This window comes from Bidens hawaiensis, unplaced genomic scaffold, assembly GCF_021521415.1.
Source record: "Bidens hawaiensis isolate Kalapana, Puna unplaced genomic scaffold, B.hawaiensis_p1.1 tig00003544_1, whole genome shotgun sequence".
Lineage (NCBI taxonomy): Eukaryota > Viridiplantae > Streptophyta > Magnoliopsida > Asterales > Asteraceae > Bidens > Bidens hawaiensis.
Genome location: NW_027491202.1, coordinates 665,486 through 682,258, shown reverse-complemented (window position 1 = coordinate 682,258; position 16,773 = coordinate 665,486).

Here is a 16,773-nt window from a genome sequence, read left to right as displayed (position 1 = left end):
CTTGTGATCCGTAAAGATTATACACTTTGTACCATAGAGGTAATGGCGCCAAATCTTTAGCGCGAAGACAACCGCTCCAAGTTCTAAATCATGCGTTGTGTAGTTCTTTTCATTGGTCTTGAGTTGGCGTGAGGCATACGCTATGACTTTGTCTCGCTGCATAAGGACACATCCAAGTCCCTGATGTGAAGCGTCGCAGTAAACAACAATGTCATCCATCCCCTCGGGCAAAGACAAAATTGGCGCACTACATAACTTCTGTTTCAACATTTGAAATGCTGTTTCCTGATTTTCGCCCCAAACAAACTTCTTGTCTTTCTGAGTTAGCGCGGTCAGAGGTAGAGCTATTTTGGAGAAGTTCTCAATGAAGCGTCGATAGTAGCCAGCTAGTCCTAGGAATTGCCTCACCTCAGTTGGGGTTTTTGGCGCTTCCCAGTTTTCGATGGCCTTGACTTTGGAAGGATCAACGTGAATTCCTTTCTCGTTTACAACGTGACCGAGAAAGTGAACTTCTCTAAGCCAAAACTCGCACTTGGAAAACTTCGCATACAACTTTTCTTTCCTCAACAATTCCAAAATCAATCTCAGGTGTTGCTCATGCTCGGCCTTGGTCCGCGAGTAAATCAGAATATCATCTATAAACACAATCACAAACTTGTCCAAGTATGGTTTGCACACACGGTTCATCAGATCCATGAACACAGCTGGCGCATTAGTTAGCCCGAAAGGCATCACTAAGAACTCATAATGGCCGTATCTAGTTCGGAAGGCTGTTTTCGGCACATCTTCCTCATGGACCCTAAGTTGGTGGTATCCTGATCGTAGATCTATCTTCGAATAATAACTGGATCCCTGCAACTGGTCAAATAAGTCGTCAATCCTCGGTAAGGGGTACCGATTCTTGACTGTCAGCTTGTTCAGCTCCCTGTAGTCAATACACATTCTGAACGAACCATCCTTCTTCTTAACAAACAGTACTGGAGCTCCCCAAGGTGAAAAGCTTGGGCGTATGAAACCCTTATCCAATAGTTCCTGTAACTGATTGGATAGCTCTTGCATCTCAGATGGAGCTAGTCGATAAGGCGCTCGAGCTACTGGCGCAGCTCCTGGGACTAAATCAATACGAAACTCGACTTGTCGCGGCGGCGGTAATCCGGGCAAATCTTCAGGAAAAACTTCTGGAAATTCGCGCACTACTGGTAAGTCTTCAATTCTTCGCTCATCTCCTTTCTTCTCTACGACATGCGCCAGGAAGGCGTAGCACCCTTTCCTTAGGCACTTTCGCGCCTTTAGGCACGAAATCAGTTTCGTCGCAACTCCCCTTCTTTCCCCTTGAATTACCAAGGTTTCTCCGTTCAACAGTGGGATCCGAACCTGCTTCTCATGGCAAATAACTTCCGCGCGGTTCTCAACTAACCAATCCATACCTACCACAATGTTAAAACTTCCCAAGTCTATTGGCAACAAGTTAATATCGAACCCGTGACCTCCCATGACTATAACACATTGTTCAGTTCTTTCGTTCGCGCATAACTGTCTACCATTGGCTAGTTCTATAGTATAAGGCGTGTCTAGTCTACTGGTTGCTAGGCCTAGGGAGTCTTTAAACTCGGCGGATATAAAACTTAGGTCAGCGCCAGTATCAAATAAGACAGATGCAAAATGTCCGTTAAGCAAAAACGTACCGGTTACCACATTCGGCTCTTCTTTAGCTTCGCCTGCGCCGATCACAAAAGCTCTCCCGCGAGCTTGGTTCCCCTTTTGCGGGCAATCCCGACTAAAATGCCCTGGCTTCCCGCATGCATAGCAGTTGTCGCTTGCTCCAGCGTCTCTGACACGGCAATTCATCGTCTTGTGCCCTGGTCTGCCACATTTGGCACATTCGATTCTTGCGCATTCACCCTCGTGGTGATACTTGCATTTGTTGCACCATGGGCGAGGCCCGCTGTATCCTTTTCGTGGTGGCTCCGCGGCCTGAATCGCGTAAACCCTTGCGCTTTCCTGCTTCTTGAACGGTGGCTGCTTGGAGTCGGACCCTCGGTGGTGAGAGTTCCATTTCCTCTTGGGATCAGAGGTTCGCTGCTCGATTCCGCGCGTAGTCAACATACCCGCACGGATCGTATCCCTTGTAAGGGTAATGGCCCGCGCTACCGCCTCATCAAAGGTTGGAGGCGCTGCGGCGTTGAGCGGAACCCTAACAACAGGAGGTAACCCAAAAATATACCTCTCGATCTTCTTTTCCTCCGTGTTTGCCATGTCTGGCACCAACTGGCAAAGTTCGTTGAACCGGTTGTTGTAGGCGTCGATATCCGTTCCTACCATGGTGTGGTTCCAGAATTCCTGTTGTAGACTCTGGATTTCTGCGCGAGAGCAGAACTTCCTCATCATCATCTCCTTCAGTTCCTCCCAGGTCTTGTGGAGAGCAACTTCTCGCCCCAATGTTTTCGTTTGAAGCTTCCACCAAGACGAAGCTGCCTCTTGGAACATGCAGGTCGCATAAAGGACCTTCTGGTTCTCACTACATCCGCTAATGGAGAGAACTGTCTCCATCTTGTCAATCCAGTTGTAGAGCCCAATGGCCCCTTCGGTTCCCTTGAATGGCCAAGGCTTACAGGCCATGAATGTCTTATAGGAGCATCCTTTGTCCAAGGCTCCTGATTCGGGTTCTGGGGTCTCATTCTGACGACCCTGACTTGATTCGGCCTTGCTGGCCTCATGTGTTGCGATCGCTTGCGCGATTATTTCCGCGAGTTCCTCGGGTGTCATGGTAATTCCTGTGGCTTTAGTTGGAGGCATTCTTGCTTTAAAAGAGTGAAAATATCAGACTCAGCGCATGTACTCAGAGCACATAATGTTATCATTATTTACTAGACAGTGTGACCCGTGTTCCTAAGTGTGTGTATAGTTTCTTTTGAAAATATTTTCTTTGAAAAATATTTCATGCGATTCCCCAACGGTTGTAGTCTAGGTTAAAACTTCTTTTCCTAGTTCGCTATAACCTGTGCTCTGATACCAATCTGTCACACCCGGCCCTGAGCGGCGGAAACAGCCGGGCGCGCGCGAGTGGGAATTGATACTTAAGCACGGGCCATTGCAAACATTCAAAGTAAGATTTTCATTGCGCATGAAAAGTTTAATACAAATACATTACATTGTTTAAAAATTACATAAAAGCATCCAAGTATAAAAATTGTTGAAGATTTCCACGCCATATCCCCATGCGCGGCGGGAACAACCACGCGCATCGAAGGGATAGAACTAAAATCTTCCAAAAAGCTAGTTTAGATGTTCAGCGTGAGGTGCTCTAAGTGTGACTCCATGCGCTACCTAGTTATCTCCTGAAAGACACGTAAAAACATTTGAATCAGTATAAACTGAGTGAGTTCACAAGTCTTAGTAACTTGATAAATCGTATTGCATCATAATCTTGATACAAATCATTCTGAAACATAATTCTGATAGCATCATTAAAACACATGCTTGGTAAGACATAGTTATATCAACATATTCTGATAAAATCGTTCCGCGGGTTACGCGCGAACATTTCTGGGAACTGTGCTCGTCTATGCAAAGTGGCGCTGCCACTACGAGCTAAAATAAGTAATACCGTCCCGCGGGTTACGCGCGAACGTTTCAGGAACATGTGCTCGTCCATGCAAAGTGGCGCTGCCACTACGAGCTAAAATAATAATTCCGTCCCGCGGGTTACGCGCGGACGTTGTGCCGGAAAACAAGGCGCTCGTCCATGCAAAGAGGCGCGACCCCTACGAGCGGGTTCAAACCCATAGTACTGCCCCATGACCATACTAGGCACTCGTCCATGCAAAGAGGTGCGACCCCTACGAGTGGGTGGATCAAACCAGCAGTCCCTACCCTTAGAGTTCCAATGGTAAAGTGATCACTTACTCGAGTTCTAGCGCACATACATCGAAAACCTTAGATAACCGTTTGCATTACTCAACATGAAACATAACTTAAACACATAATCGCTTGCATAGCTTGTAAGTATACCGTGATAAAACATTATTTAGGTACGTGTCCCTCGCCCCGAAAACAGTTTAAAATAGTGAAAAATAGTGAAAATAGGGGCTGTGAGACTCACCTGTGGTTCTTGTTAGGGGATTAATCGAGATTCGGGTTTTCTTGGTGTTGGCCTCGGAATTGAAGGTCTAGAATACGATTAAATAACAAGAAGTATATATATTAAGATCAAGAAATAGGAGAATATAAGGGTTGGAAAGTAGATCTCAAGTTTATAACCTCGGCTTACCTAGTAACTGGGACGGAATCGAAAATAACGGATGCTTGGGAGAGGATTAGTGCAAGTTTGTAGTTCTTTGAAGTGTGTTTTGGGTGATAATTTAGGTTACAAATTTATAGGCAAACTCAAGGGAACACAATCCCTTGCTTTAGGGGATTGAAATCTTTTCATATCTAGGTGTAATGATGATAAAGTATGGAAATTATTATTGTCTATTGTTTACTTAAAAGTGGAGGAGTGGACAAAAGATCTTGATTTGATTTGGACAGGACATGCAGGTCTGGGGTTGGTGAGAATAGGGTGGCTGACAGTTGACTTTTCATGTTACAGTGTGCTTTTTCAGGTACTTTTATCAGTGTACAGTAAAAAGTGGAAAATCTCTGAAACACGCTACTGTTTCCTTTTGGGCGGGAGTAATCTCCTTATGTCTGGAGAATAGACTAAGTGTTCTGTGCGCATCACTTTGTGCGCATAGCTTTCTGCGTGTAGGACATTTCTTTGCTGCGGGTAGGTGCGTAACCTTCTCGCAGTTGGGGATATTGAGTTTCATTTGTAGATTCTCCAGGTGGTCTTGGTATTTCAACATAGTGATCAGTCATGTTGAAGTCAATTCCATCTTGGAGCTTCAGACAAACTAGCTCTCAATGTTCCCGCCATGCGGGGAGGTTAGTTCCCTTCCGCACGCGCATAAACGATGTAGGATGCACCCGCCTTAGCATCATGCGGAATGGTCAACCCATAGACAACATAACGTTAAGTTACATGAAAACATAAAGCCAAAACATTCACGCATGGCGCATATAACATAGGCTCACGCTGGTTCTTAACATGGTGCGCTTGCGCAGTTTGCACATAACAAATGCACGCGCTGACTAACATGGCGCGCTCGCGCAGGGCGCACATAACAAATGCACGCGCTGACTAACATGGCGCGCTCGCGCAGGGCGCACATAACAAATGCACGCGCTGACTAACATGGCGCGCTTAATATTTACAATCACCTAATTATTAGGTTGATTACTTAGTTTAAGGGATTGGGAATTTACCGGGTGTCACAGGGTATGACTTAAGACCTTGACTAAACCGGAATTGTTTGGTATGTATGGTGGTTGTAAGTTAAAAATTAAAAAAAAAATTGTTGTTTGAGGTGTTGCCTGAGGGCAAGCAACGGTTAAGTGTGGGGATGTGACAGGTGCATCGTAGTATGACCCGTAATTGAGTGTAAATGTGTTAAACATCTATGTTTTAACTGTTATATTGTTAGAAATAGATAACTACAGCCACACGATTTATTTTCAGGTTAAAATGAGCTTTTGGGAGCTAACACGGACGTTTGGAAGTTATTGGACGGGTTAGGAGAACTCAAGGGACTAAAATAGACAAAAAGAAAGAAGTTGAAAGTGAAGACCACCGTGTCCCACGGTCATCACCATGAACCACGGTCAACTCAGCAACAATCAAACAGTCTAGACCGTACCGTGGCTATCCAGGCCATCCTAGCTGGACCGTGGCCCACAGTCTGGACCGTGGACGACCGTGGACCACGGTCCGAGTCGTAACTGCCGAATTTTTTCCTCTTTTTAGACGGCTTTGGGATGTCTTTTTATATATCTTTCACTTGGAACAAGTTTAGGGCGAATTTTGGGGGTGCAAAACATTATTTTGGGTGATTGCAATCATTTGTTTGTGTCTTTAATTCCTATGATCAATACAATTGAAGTGATGATGATTCACCAAACCATGAGTGGCTAATTCCATTGGTGATCATCTTGGATGTAAGGTTTAATTGATAAACTATGTTATGGTGTTTGAATAATTGTTTGTAAATTGTTGCTTGTGTTTGATCATAATCTAAACCATACGTTATTGGTGCCATTGGCAATCGAGATATCATGGAAGGAATTAGGGTTGAATATTAGTTAATTGATTATCGGGTAACAACCTTGCATTATATGAATCCAAGTACTTAGTTCCCTTTTATCACAAACAAGTAATCAAACATGAACTATGTCTATGAGGTTCTTTCTAGTAAGCATGAACATTAGTGTTGATTTAAAACCTGAAATCTAGGATGAACGCTTTTTCTTAATCGGTTTATTAATCTTAATCATTGTTGGCAAGTTATTTTATTTCGTTTTAGTTAATCAAATCCAATCAATCAAAATCTGAATTTATTTTTTATGCAATTTAGTTTAACTTAATTGTCTGTTAAAGCTACTAGTAAACACGCATTCCACAAACTCTCTGTGTTCGACACCCACTTACTGCTATCTATGTAGTTGTATTTGGTTTATTTTTGAGTGAGTCTTCGACCTCCCGTCAACTCCCCTATTTTACTGATTTTAAAACCGTTTTGGGGACTTTATGCGTACCTACTTTGTATTCATTTATCACAATTATCTAGCAAATCATGACTTGTTGTGTTAAACGATTAAATACTACTTGTTTACTTGCTTACTTGTTTATTTTATCATATTCGGAGAGGTTCATCAGAAGTCTAGCATTACAGTATGATCATACGCCGTCTTAGTAGCCAAAGCCCGATTCGCTAAGCAATTGTCAACCGACACCATTACTTGTATTTATTTCGTCTTAGTAGCCAAAGCCCGATTCCCTAGGCAATGGTCAAACGACACCAATTATTTGCTCATTGTTTAATCGTTGGTACTCAATTATTGGTTTGTTTAATATTTTTATACTATATATTTAGTGTCAAAACTGGTGATTACTTACTCAACCTCGTGTTAACAAATATATATATATATATATATATATATATATATATATATATATATTGTACGCATATTGCAGGTGCATACATTGGATGATTGTAAGTTGATGAAGACATTTAGTTATTGGACTTTAGGTTATTAAATAAAAGAGATAATTGTATTATTTTTTTTTATATTCTTGTATTGTAATTTATTTGGATGATGCATGTATTTGATTTGAATCTTAATAAAGTAATGTTAGATATTGTCATCAATTATTGTATGATAGTGTCTTGTGAGCTGTGAACCAACAGTTCGCGCCCCAACATTTCCGCCTTAGGTTGGGGTGTGACACAATTAATGAAACAGCAAACAACTGATCTAATTCTTTTTATGAATTGGTATCACTTTAATTGAATATTTGAACTATAATTCAATTAGTATTTTAATCAAGCAATTTGTGCTGCGGAAATCATAAAGCTAATTTAGAGGTTTCATATGAAAAAACAATTATGAATTAACTATAATCAAAATATTACAATATATTGCTCCCCCTAAACCTTAGCTCATCATTCACACTAATTTTCTGGTATGAGAGTGCACTGATCAGGTGAGTATATGTGTTATGTAAAAAGCGTTAATAAAGAAGAGACTTTCTTCTTTATTATATACATGTGTGAAACTACTGTGAGCTAAAGGTGAAAGTGACATCTAACAAGACGGTTACAAACTACTGATGAACTAATTATTAACAGCTGTCTATAAGAGAATCCTATGCTAACTACTGATCTTTGCTGAAATAATTGATGTTTATCTCATCAGTCGTTGAGTCTTCAGTTCATTCATATTAGCAGTTTGCAAAGTTAGATGTTTGGAGCAGCATTTGTCAAAGATTCTTAATGAAGAACAAATTATGTTTAAGTCATCAGTTGTTTGGTCTTTGGCCATCAGTTCTTTGCTAGGTTCAACAGTAATATATTTTGGTGAAAATTGGGATGACCATTTATCATTAATAGAAATCTCCTATAATAACAGTTATCATAAAAGCATTAATGCTGCCTCATTTGAAGCACTTTATGGACGTAAGTGCAGAACACTAGTATGTTGGGAAGAAATAGGAGGAAAATAATTATCAGGTCCTGAAATTATACAAGAAACTACTGACAAGATAAATCAAGTCAAGGAAAGATTGAAGACTGCACGAGATCGTCAGAAGAGTTATGCGGATCATTGACGCAAACCATTAGAATTTCAAATTGGAGATAAAGTACTACTAAAAGTGTCTCCATGGAAAGGAGTAGTTTGATTCGGCAAGAAAGGAAAATTGAGTCCAAGGTTTGTTGGAACATTCCAAATTGTTAAACAAATTGGACAAATAGCCTATCAGCTAGAATTACCAAAAGAAATGATAGGTATACATGATTTATTTCATGTAAGCAACTTAAGGAAATGCTTAGCTGATGAATCTTTAAAAGTACCTCTTCAAGATATAAAGGTAAACAAAAAGTTGAAATTCTTTGAGAAACCTTTACAAATTGAAGATAGAAAGATAAAGAATCTCTAGCATAAGAGAATTGTTCTGGTCAAAGTATCCACACTTATTCCAATAAATCTCGAGGACGAGATTTAAAATAAGGAGGGGAGAATATAACAAACCAAAATATATGTAAGACCCCGAGCCCGGTGCCCTACTTTAGGTGTTGGATTTACTCATAAACACAGTTCTAAATATCATAGTTAATTAAAACTTTTTGCGAAATTATAAAAACATCTGCCATTTCTTACAAACCACACAATACTAGTCTTAAAGCATCACAAATTGTCTTAACATAAAACATAAACATGAAAACATAAATATTCTTCTTTCTTCAGATGCCAGCCAGATCAGGCCATTACCATGTGCCCCACCTCAAGATAGTTGCCTCATTTTACTTACATGTGTGCATACTAAAAGTCAGCTACGCTGAGTGAGTTCTAGTTAATCAGGCAACATACATTACCTTCACATACTTGTATATACATATTCGTAGATACATATTCATACTTAACCTGTTTACCTTTCTTTCATGCATACATACATAGATACATTCATTTTTACATACATACATTCTTTCATACTTTCATACTACATGCATATCTATCTCTACCATCTCATATATTATTAGGGTCTGGTCCCTTTGATCTCAGATATTATTAGGGTCTGGTCCCTTCTATCTCAGATATTATTAGGGTCTGGTCCCTTCCGTCTCAAATATTATTAGGGTCTGGTCCCTTCTTTCATGCAACCATACATCCATTTCGTTATTCATATAATTACATACGTACTCTTAACCCTTTCTATATCATTAAAATATCATTCATTAAACATTCATATAGCATATACTTACCACTTAAGGTAAGTGTATTAACTAACACATAGGAGTATGCGCACAGCCCCGAAAAACATAACAGAGAAGTGGGGCTAGAAACTTACATGTGTCATGACTCTTCCTGAGTTAACTGTAATACCCCTCCTTAGCTGTACACGGCTAACTGTTTAATAATTATACGTATCATTTAACTAGTTCTATCTATCCCATACTTCTAGATTAGAGAAACCCCTAATGAAAGGGGGTCCGGGGGAAGCGCCCCTGACAGCGAGGTTCTAGGGTTTGCAGCCCCTAGCAGGGTCCAAGGGGCAGAGCCCTGGCTGGGGTCGAGCTGCCAGGTCAGCTTGAAAAAATTTTCTTTTCGCTAATAAATCTTTAATAAAAATTCATCAGAAAATAAATCGAGTCGAGTTTATTTGAGTCGAATTTCAATCGAGTCTAGTTTTCAAACGAATCGAGTCGAGTTTATTTGAGTCGAATTTCAATCGAGTCGAGTTTTCAAACGAATCGAGTCGACTTTTCAAACGAATCGAGTCTACTTTTCAAACGAATCGAGTCGAGTTTTCAAACGAATCGAGTCGAGTTTATTTGAGTCGAGTTTCAATCGAGTCGAGTCAAGTTTTCAAACGAATCGCGTCGCGTTTCTGGAAAACCAATCAAATCGAGTTTCTGAAAACCAATCGAATCGAGTTTACATTCAATTCGATTCGTTTCCAATCGAATCGAGTTTTCATTCGATTCGATTTAAAACTTCTTTTCATGCCTTTCCATTCTAGTCACTTTCTTACGTCCCGTTATGCCCGTTTTACAGATAGAACGAGTTCTGAGCCATAACAACTTCATTTTCTCGCTTTAACACGGTCCGAACGTCACCCGTTCATCCCGTTTCGTACCCGTAAGGTCGTTTATCATAAAATTCATGTTTTTCTAACACTACAAGGTCCGACTGCCTTCTCATCAAATCTTAAGACAAGCCGACGCCTAAAACCTAACCTTTACACCAAGAACGTACCTTTTGGGTTCCAGTTCGGTTCGGATCTAAACCAGCACGTGAATCTAGACGTTTTACTAGTTGTTTGATGATGCTCGGTCAAGAAATCTGCCTTTCCTTCAGCTCGGATCTGAATCCGGTTGGAAAGAGTGTTTGTGTGTGTTTTTTAGTGTGTATGGAGGTTAGGTAGATGAAGATGAGGGTGACAGGGTTTTAGGGAGGTATATATAGGACAAGCCCATGAATCCTAAGGCCCGTAACCATTCCTTAGTCCATCTTTTATTTTTCAAGCTCACACTCTATTATTATTATTATTCAAATAATAACACAAAATTAAATAAACAAAATTCTTTTATTCATTATATTAAAAGTAGGATGTTACAATATAAGCAAAGGAAAAATGGAGACATAAAAGAAGGGAGTATTCATCCCACATTGGTGGAGGAAGAAAGTGGAATCATTCCCCCTTTATATAAATAAGAAGATAGGTGTTTGTCCCACATCGCTAGATTACAAAACTTGTAAGCTCTTTATAAGGAAGATAGCCCACATTATAATATTCTTATATGATAAGACACTCTCAGTGGTTCTAGAAAGGGTGCGAAGCACCCGATGCGAACGGGCACGGGCTCGGGCGAAGTGCAATGGGCGCAATGTCGCGCTTTTATGGTGCACTTTGCATGCTCGCATCGCCGTGAGCCGCCTTAATATTTTTGTGAAAAATAAAATTTTTTAATTATCTTCCCATCGCGCTACGCGACAGGCACTTAATTAATCCATCGCGATACGCGACGTGGAGGTTACGCTGACATGAAACGTTGCCTGCCACGCCACGTGGCAAAGCTAGGAGTGACTCGACAACCCTATAGGCTAGTCACGTTACGCGAAAACCTTATCGTAGGTCCATTGCGATACGCGACCGACCTAAAATCAGCTATAAATGGGAGGGGATCCAGCATTCATTCTCCGTTCAAATCTCCCGCATCTTTCTCATTTTCTGGTTATATAAGAATATTGGTATAATACCTCGAGTAGTCGTAACCAATCCGATCGAAAGAAGCTTCGTACACGAATCCAAAAAATCCGCTTGAACAAGGTAAGACTTTTTGTCATCGTATAAAGTTTCTAATCTCGTGATTATCGTTATGATTATCGATTTATACAAATCTAGATATACTATATTGGGTTTAACAATGTGCTTAATACCAAGAAACTCTTTGTGTGTAAACTTGCAAGGTGAGACATTTTAGTTTTTGTACAACTCACATTTGCGTGAGGCAACTAGTTTTTCAATACTGTCATGATGATTTTTAAAACTTATTAAACTCATAACAGATAGTCCAAATGTTTTTAAAATATTTTCAAAAGGTTTTAATTACTGTAGACTTACTGGATGGTTACTACTGGTATTGTAGGGTTTTGTATACAAGACTTGCCTAATGGGCTATTACATGTTACTTATTGGATAAGTGTTAGCCAATAAGTAATATGACCACAGTCACAGATACGGTCGAGTGACAAGTACCTTTCGGTAATTTGTAAGCAGACAGGTGTAAAAACATCTTAATGTTGTAACTGTAACAATGTGTCGTTTATAAATGAATGTGCTCACCAGTATTTCTTGTTGATCAAATATTTTTAAACATGTTTCAGGTGACTTGTTAGAGACACAAGATTGATGCATGCGGGCTTTTAACATAAGCTGCTTGTCACCAGAATAAAAAAATGTGTTTTGTAAATTACGGTTTATCCCTATAAAACTTATGTTTTTATAAAAATGGGTTTTATTCCCAGTTTATGAAATAAGAATCATGGTGTTTTTTTTATAACTCTAATAATTTTTCCTAACTACGGTCCTGATGAAATATTCCGCTGCAAATTATTTTAATTAACACCAATACCACCGCTTGATGTTCATGGCTCCCCTCCCGGGGTATAGGGTCGGGGGTTATGACAAACATGCAACCTACACACACACACATATATATGTATATATATATATATGATTGAGATCGTGTGATAACCATTTTGAAATTGAGAACTTTGAGAACTATTTTGGACCACAAAAAAAAACTCTTATTAAAAAATAAAAAAAAATTATAAACCAAAAAATCACGAAAATAAAAAAAAAGTAAAAAAAACAAAAGAAAATTATCTTTCATTCCGGTTTCATAAAAAATAAATAAAAAATACCGGTTTAACAAAATTATACATATATGTATAATACTTATTTTTTAACTTTATATGTGTTATTCTTTATACACATATGTATAATTAAGATATATGATAATGTATATGTGTATATTACGTAAATGAAGATTAAATAAAAATATACTTATGTGTATAATTAGGTTTTTTTTATGAAACAGGGATAAAAATAATAATTTTTGGTTTTTTTTATTTCTTTAAAAAAATCATAATTTTTTTAATATTTTTTTACATGGGTTTTTTTTTATCCAAAATAATTCTCAAAACTCTCAATTTCAAAAAGTTCTCTTAGGATCAATTGATTTTCACACTTAAAAAATGTGATGGGGCATTCTCTCTTTGTTTCTTCCATTGATTTTTTAAGCTAATGGTCTAAAATTCTTCTTACACTTTGGACGGTAAGGAGCCTTTGTATTCAAACATTTTCCTGGATATAGATATCTTAATCACAATAGAAATGAACATAACGGTTATTGGACATACTAATCCACAGGGACGTCTGGGAGGGGATACAGAGCCGGACAGCATGTGAGTACGAGATTGAAGGAACACAATGTTATGACGCACCTGAGTACATCATGACAAGTCATCTAACAACTATGAATGATGCTTATGGTTTTGGGTTTGTCTTATTATAATTGAAACCAGAAAAAGATTAATGGACAAAAAGCGAACCAAAAAATAAATTAACAGACTCAAGTTTTAAAAATGTATATTATTAACACTAGAAGAAAAAGATCATTTGTTGAACTTTTAATATACCATAATGATTGTAAATTATTTGTAATCTATACCAAAGTTATCCCATTTGTTATGCAAAAAAAAAAACTTACTATTTATCCCATTTGTTATGCAAAAAAAAAACTAACTATTGTGACGAAGGCTGGTCACAAAATCATAATGTCTATAAGCAATAGTTACACTACTTTATTGAAGACAGACGTGTCACATGAGCAATGACATTGTAGGCATGTTCAAAACGGTTTGGGACTAGGAACCGGAACCGGTTCCTATATTCAAAACCCCCTTTTAAACCGGTTCCAGGCTCGAACCGGTTAGGGAACCGAACCGTTTCTCCCACCCTCGGACCCCTAACCTATCTAACCGGTTCCTAACCCGGTTCCTGTTCGATCCAACGGCTATTTTTGACCCCAACGGTCAAAAAACGGCCAAAAAAACGATTTCCAACGGCTATATTCGATCCAACGGCTAGAACCGGTTAGGAACCGGTTCCGGTTCCTACCCGCCCCCACTCAGAAATGCAAGAACCGGTCACGGATCATCGGGTTGAATCAGATAGGGTCCGGTTCCTACAAAAAACGGGTAGGAACCGGTTCGGGTCCGGTTCGGGTCCACCGGTTCGGTTCCAGGAACCGGTTTCGTTGAACATCTCTATGACATTGTGTCATAATGGTCAAAAACCCCACACAAATGGAAAAAACCAAGAACAATTAGTAGCAGTTAAAAATGTATGTTTACCAGGCAGGGATAAACAAATTTAGAAATTAAAGTGGTCGTAAACACAAACCCCTTGTTGACCCTTTCTTGATGTCTCTTCATTATAGATTTTTAACATTAGAAACATGCTAGCTAATAGAAATCTAGAAGTGCAATTTACTGTTGCATTTCATTCAATCCGAGTTTGACAAAAGTAGGAATTTAAAGGTATTTAACATGTGACCTCATTGCCCCCGTCCTTTGTTCTCTTATCTCCCGTCCTCCCCTCCCTCGTCCACCCGTCTCTCGTCCTCCCCTCTCCCCTCCCCTCCCTCGTCCACCCATCTCCCATCCTCCCCTCCCTCGTCCTCCCGATTCCCCTCCTCCAATCCTTTGAACTCTAAGCCTCTCTTCCATTTCACTGATCTGCCCTTCTTTCAGTCTTTGCATCCTCCATTTAAAATCCCATGGCGCCTCCGGCTGCGGGAGGTCCGGGTCATTGAGCACGGCCCACAACCCAATTCTAAGATCTCGAGCACGCTCTTCCAACTAATATAAAAACAATAACGGGTTTTCAAAACAGAATAATAACTAATATTTTTTCAAAACTCAAATCAAACCAATGACAAACCTTCTGGAATCTTCTACTTTGATCATATATGACATGTTGCCATACAGCACCTTTACTTAATAATGTATCCTGCACAAGAACATCTTCACAGTATACGTCGGTGACACAGAGGCCATGCGCATCCACATTATACACGTAAACTGTCAAAGTCTTCCCAGCGATAAGTTTTATAAGCTCCTCCTTGGCATATTTCGGCATAAGGTTGCCCTTTAGCAGGATCGTCCTGAGGCGGCATTTCAGGCGCGTCTACTCCCCTGAAATTTAAAGCTTTCAAGTTTTGAATTTCAGGTTTAACGTTTAAAAAACTTTAAATAAATTACCTCAGCCTGATTCTATACTGGCGCGCCAAGAAGAACCTGCGTTGTTCTTTGTTAAAATCGACCCTGTGACAACAAATACAATAATTAGAAAACAAATTATCACGAACTAAAAAAACTAAAGGGGCATTTACATATACCTGAAATCCATTAGATTAAATTTCTTTATTGGCTTTGAAGTCTCAGTTTCATTCAATACTGGAAGTTTAACTTCTGAGAGGAACTTTCGATATGCTTGTAGTACTTTTTCAGGAACCATGCTGAAGTCTTTCACTTCAACTAAGGCGGTGAAACCAACGCCATCACCTATATCCCGCCTACCCACCTTTTTGAAACATATTTGCAAAACTAATAAAATATATGGCTTAAAAAAAGTGTTAATGTTGCAAAAATTATACTTACCACAGTGTTTAGCTGAAACTTTTGACCATCCCCCCAAAGTGTCTTTGGAAATAGAATTGAATCATTAACAAACTCCGGCCTAGGAAGCTTATGTAATTTTAAGAAGTTCTATAAACATTTAAATTGAAAACCCAAATAAGAATCTTTACATTTCCAACACATAATCTTTTGAATAGATTAATGTAGGGGTGTGCACGGGTCGCTTTTAGGCTAAAACCAAACCAAAAACCAAAAACCAAAACTTTGGTTTTTATACTTTGGACAACCTTTTAGATTTTGTTGTGAGTTCGATTTGGTTTTGGTTTTTTTCATTTTTGCCATCAAAGCTTGAAAACATTGAAACGGGAAAAAAAATGGCCCAAGATAATGAATTGGAGGGTAAATTATTTTGTTAATTAAAAACTAACTCAATAATATACATTTGGACTAAGATATTTGAGTTACGTATTTATTAAACTCTTATAAATTACTTAAAAAATAAATAAAAAATGAAAATGTATAAAATCGATCAGTTCGGTTATTTTGGTTTCTAGGGGTGTGCACGAAACCGGAAAAAAACGACTCGAAATCGAAACACCAAACCTAATTAGAAACCGACGGTTTGCTTTTGATGTCAAGTAAAAACCAAAACATCGGTTTTGGTTCAACTTTGTGTTTTGTGAAAAACCAAAAACCAAACATAACCAAAAAAACCGATTTGTTAAATTGCTTTTTCGTTGAATCATTTATGTTTTCTAAACTTGGATATTTGTTTCACTTTTTAACGTTAATCGGTTATGTTTTGACAGTTTGGTTGACTTTAAACGTAGGTATCTTTTATTAGCTATTAATATTCTATGCCAAAATGTACAATATAATTTGTTTTTAAAATATTAGGCGTAATTTCAAAATATCATGGGTCAAATTTCTTGGGCCCTAAATATACTAGCCCAAACTGTCATTTTTTGTTTTAGTTTGGTTATTTTAGTTTCTAAAACATGCAAAACCATAACTGAACCGTAACATCGATTTTTAAGGAAAAAAATAAAACAGATTCGTTTCAGTTGCATGCACACCCCAAGTTTGATGCAAAAAAAGTTATTTTGTTAATTAAAAACTAACTCAATAATATGCATTTGGACTAAGATATAAAAAACGACTCGAAATCGAAACACCAAACCTAATTAGAAACCGACGGTTCGCTTTTGATGTCAAGTAAAAACCGAAACATCGGTTTTGGTTCGACTTTGTGTTTTGTGAAAAACCAAACATAACCAAAAAAACCGATTTGTTAAATTGCTTTTTCGTTGAATCATTTATGTTTTCTAAACTTGGATATTTGTTTCACTTTTAACGTTAATCGGTTATGTTTTGACAGTTTGGTTGACTTTAAACGTAGGTATCTTTTATTAGCTATTAATATTCTATGCCAAAATGTACAATATAATTCTTTTTTAAAATATTAGG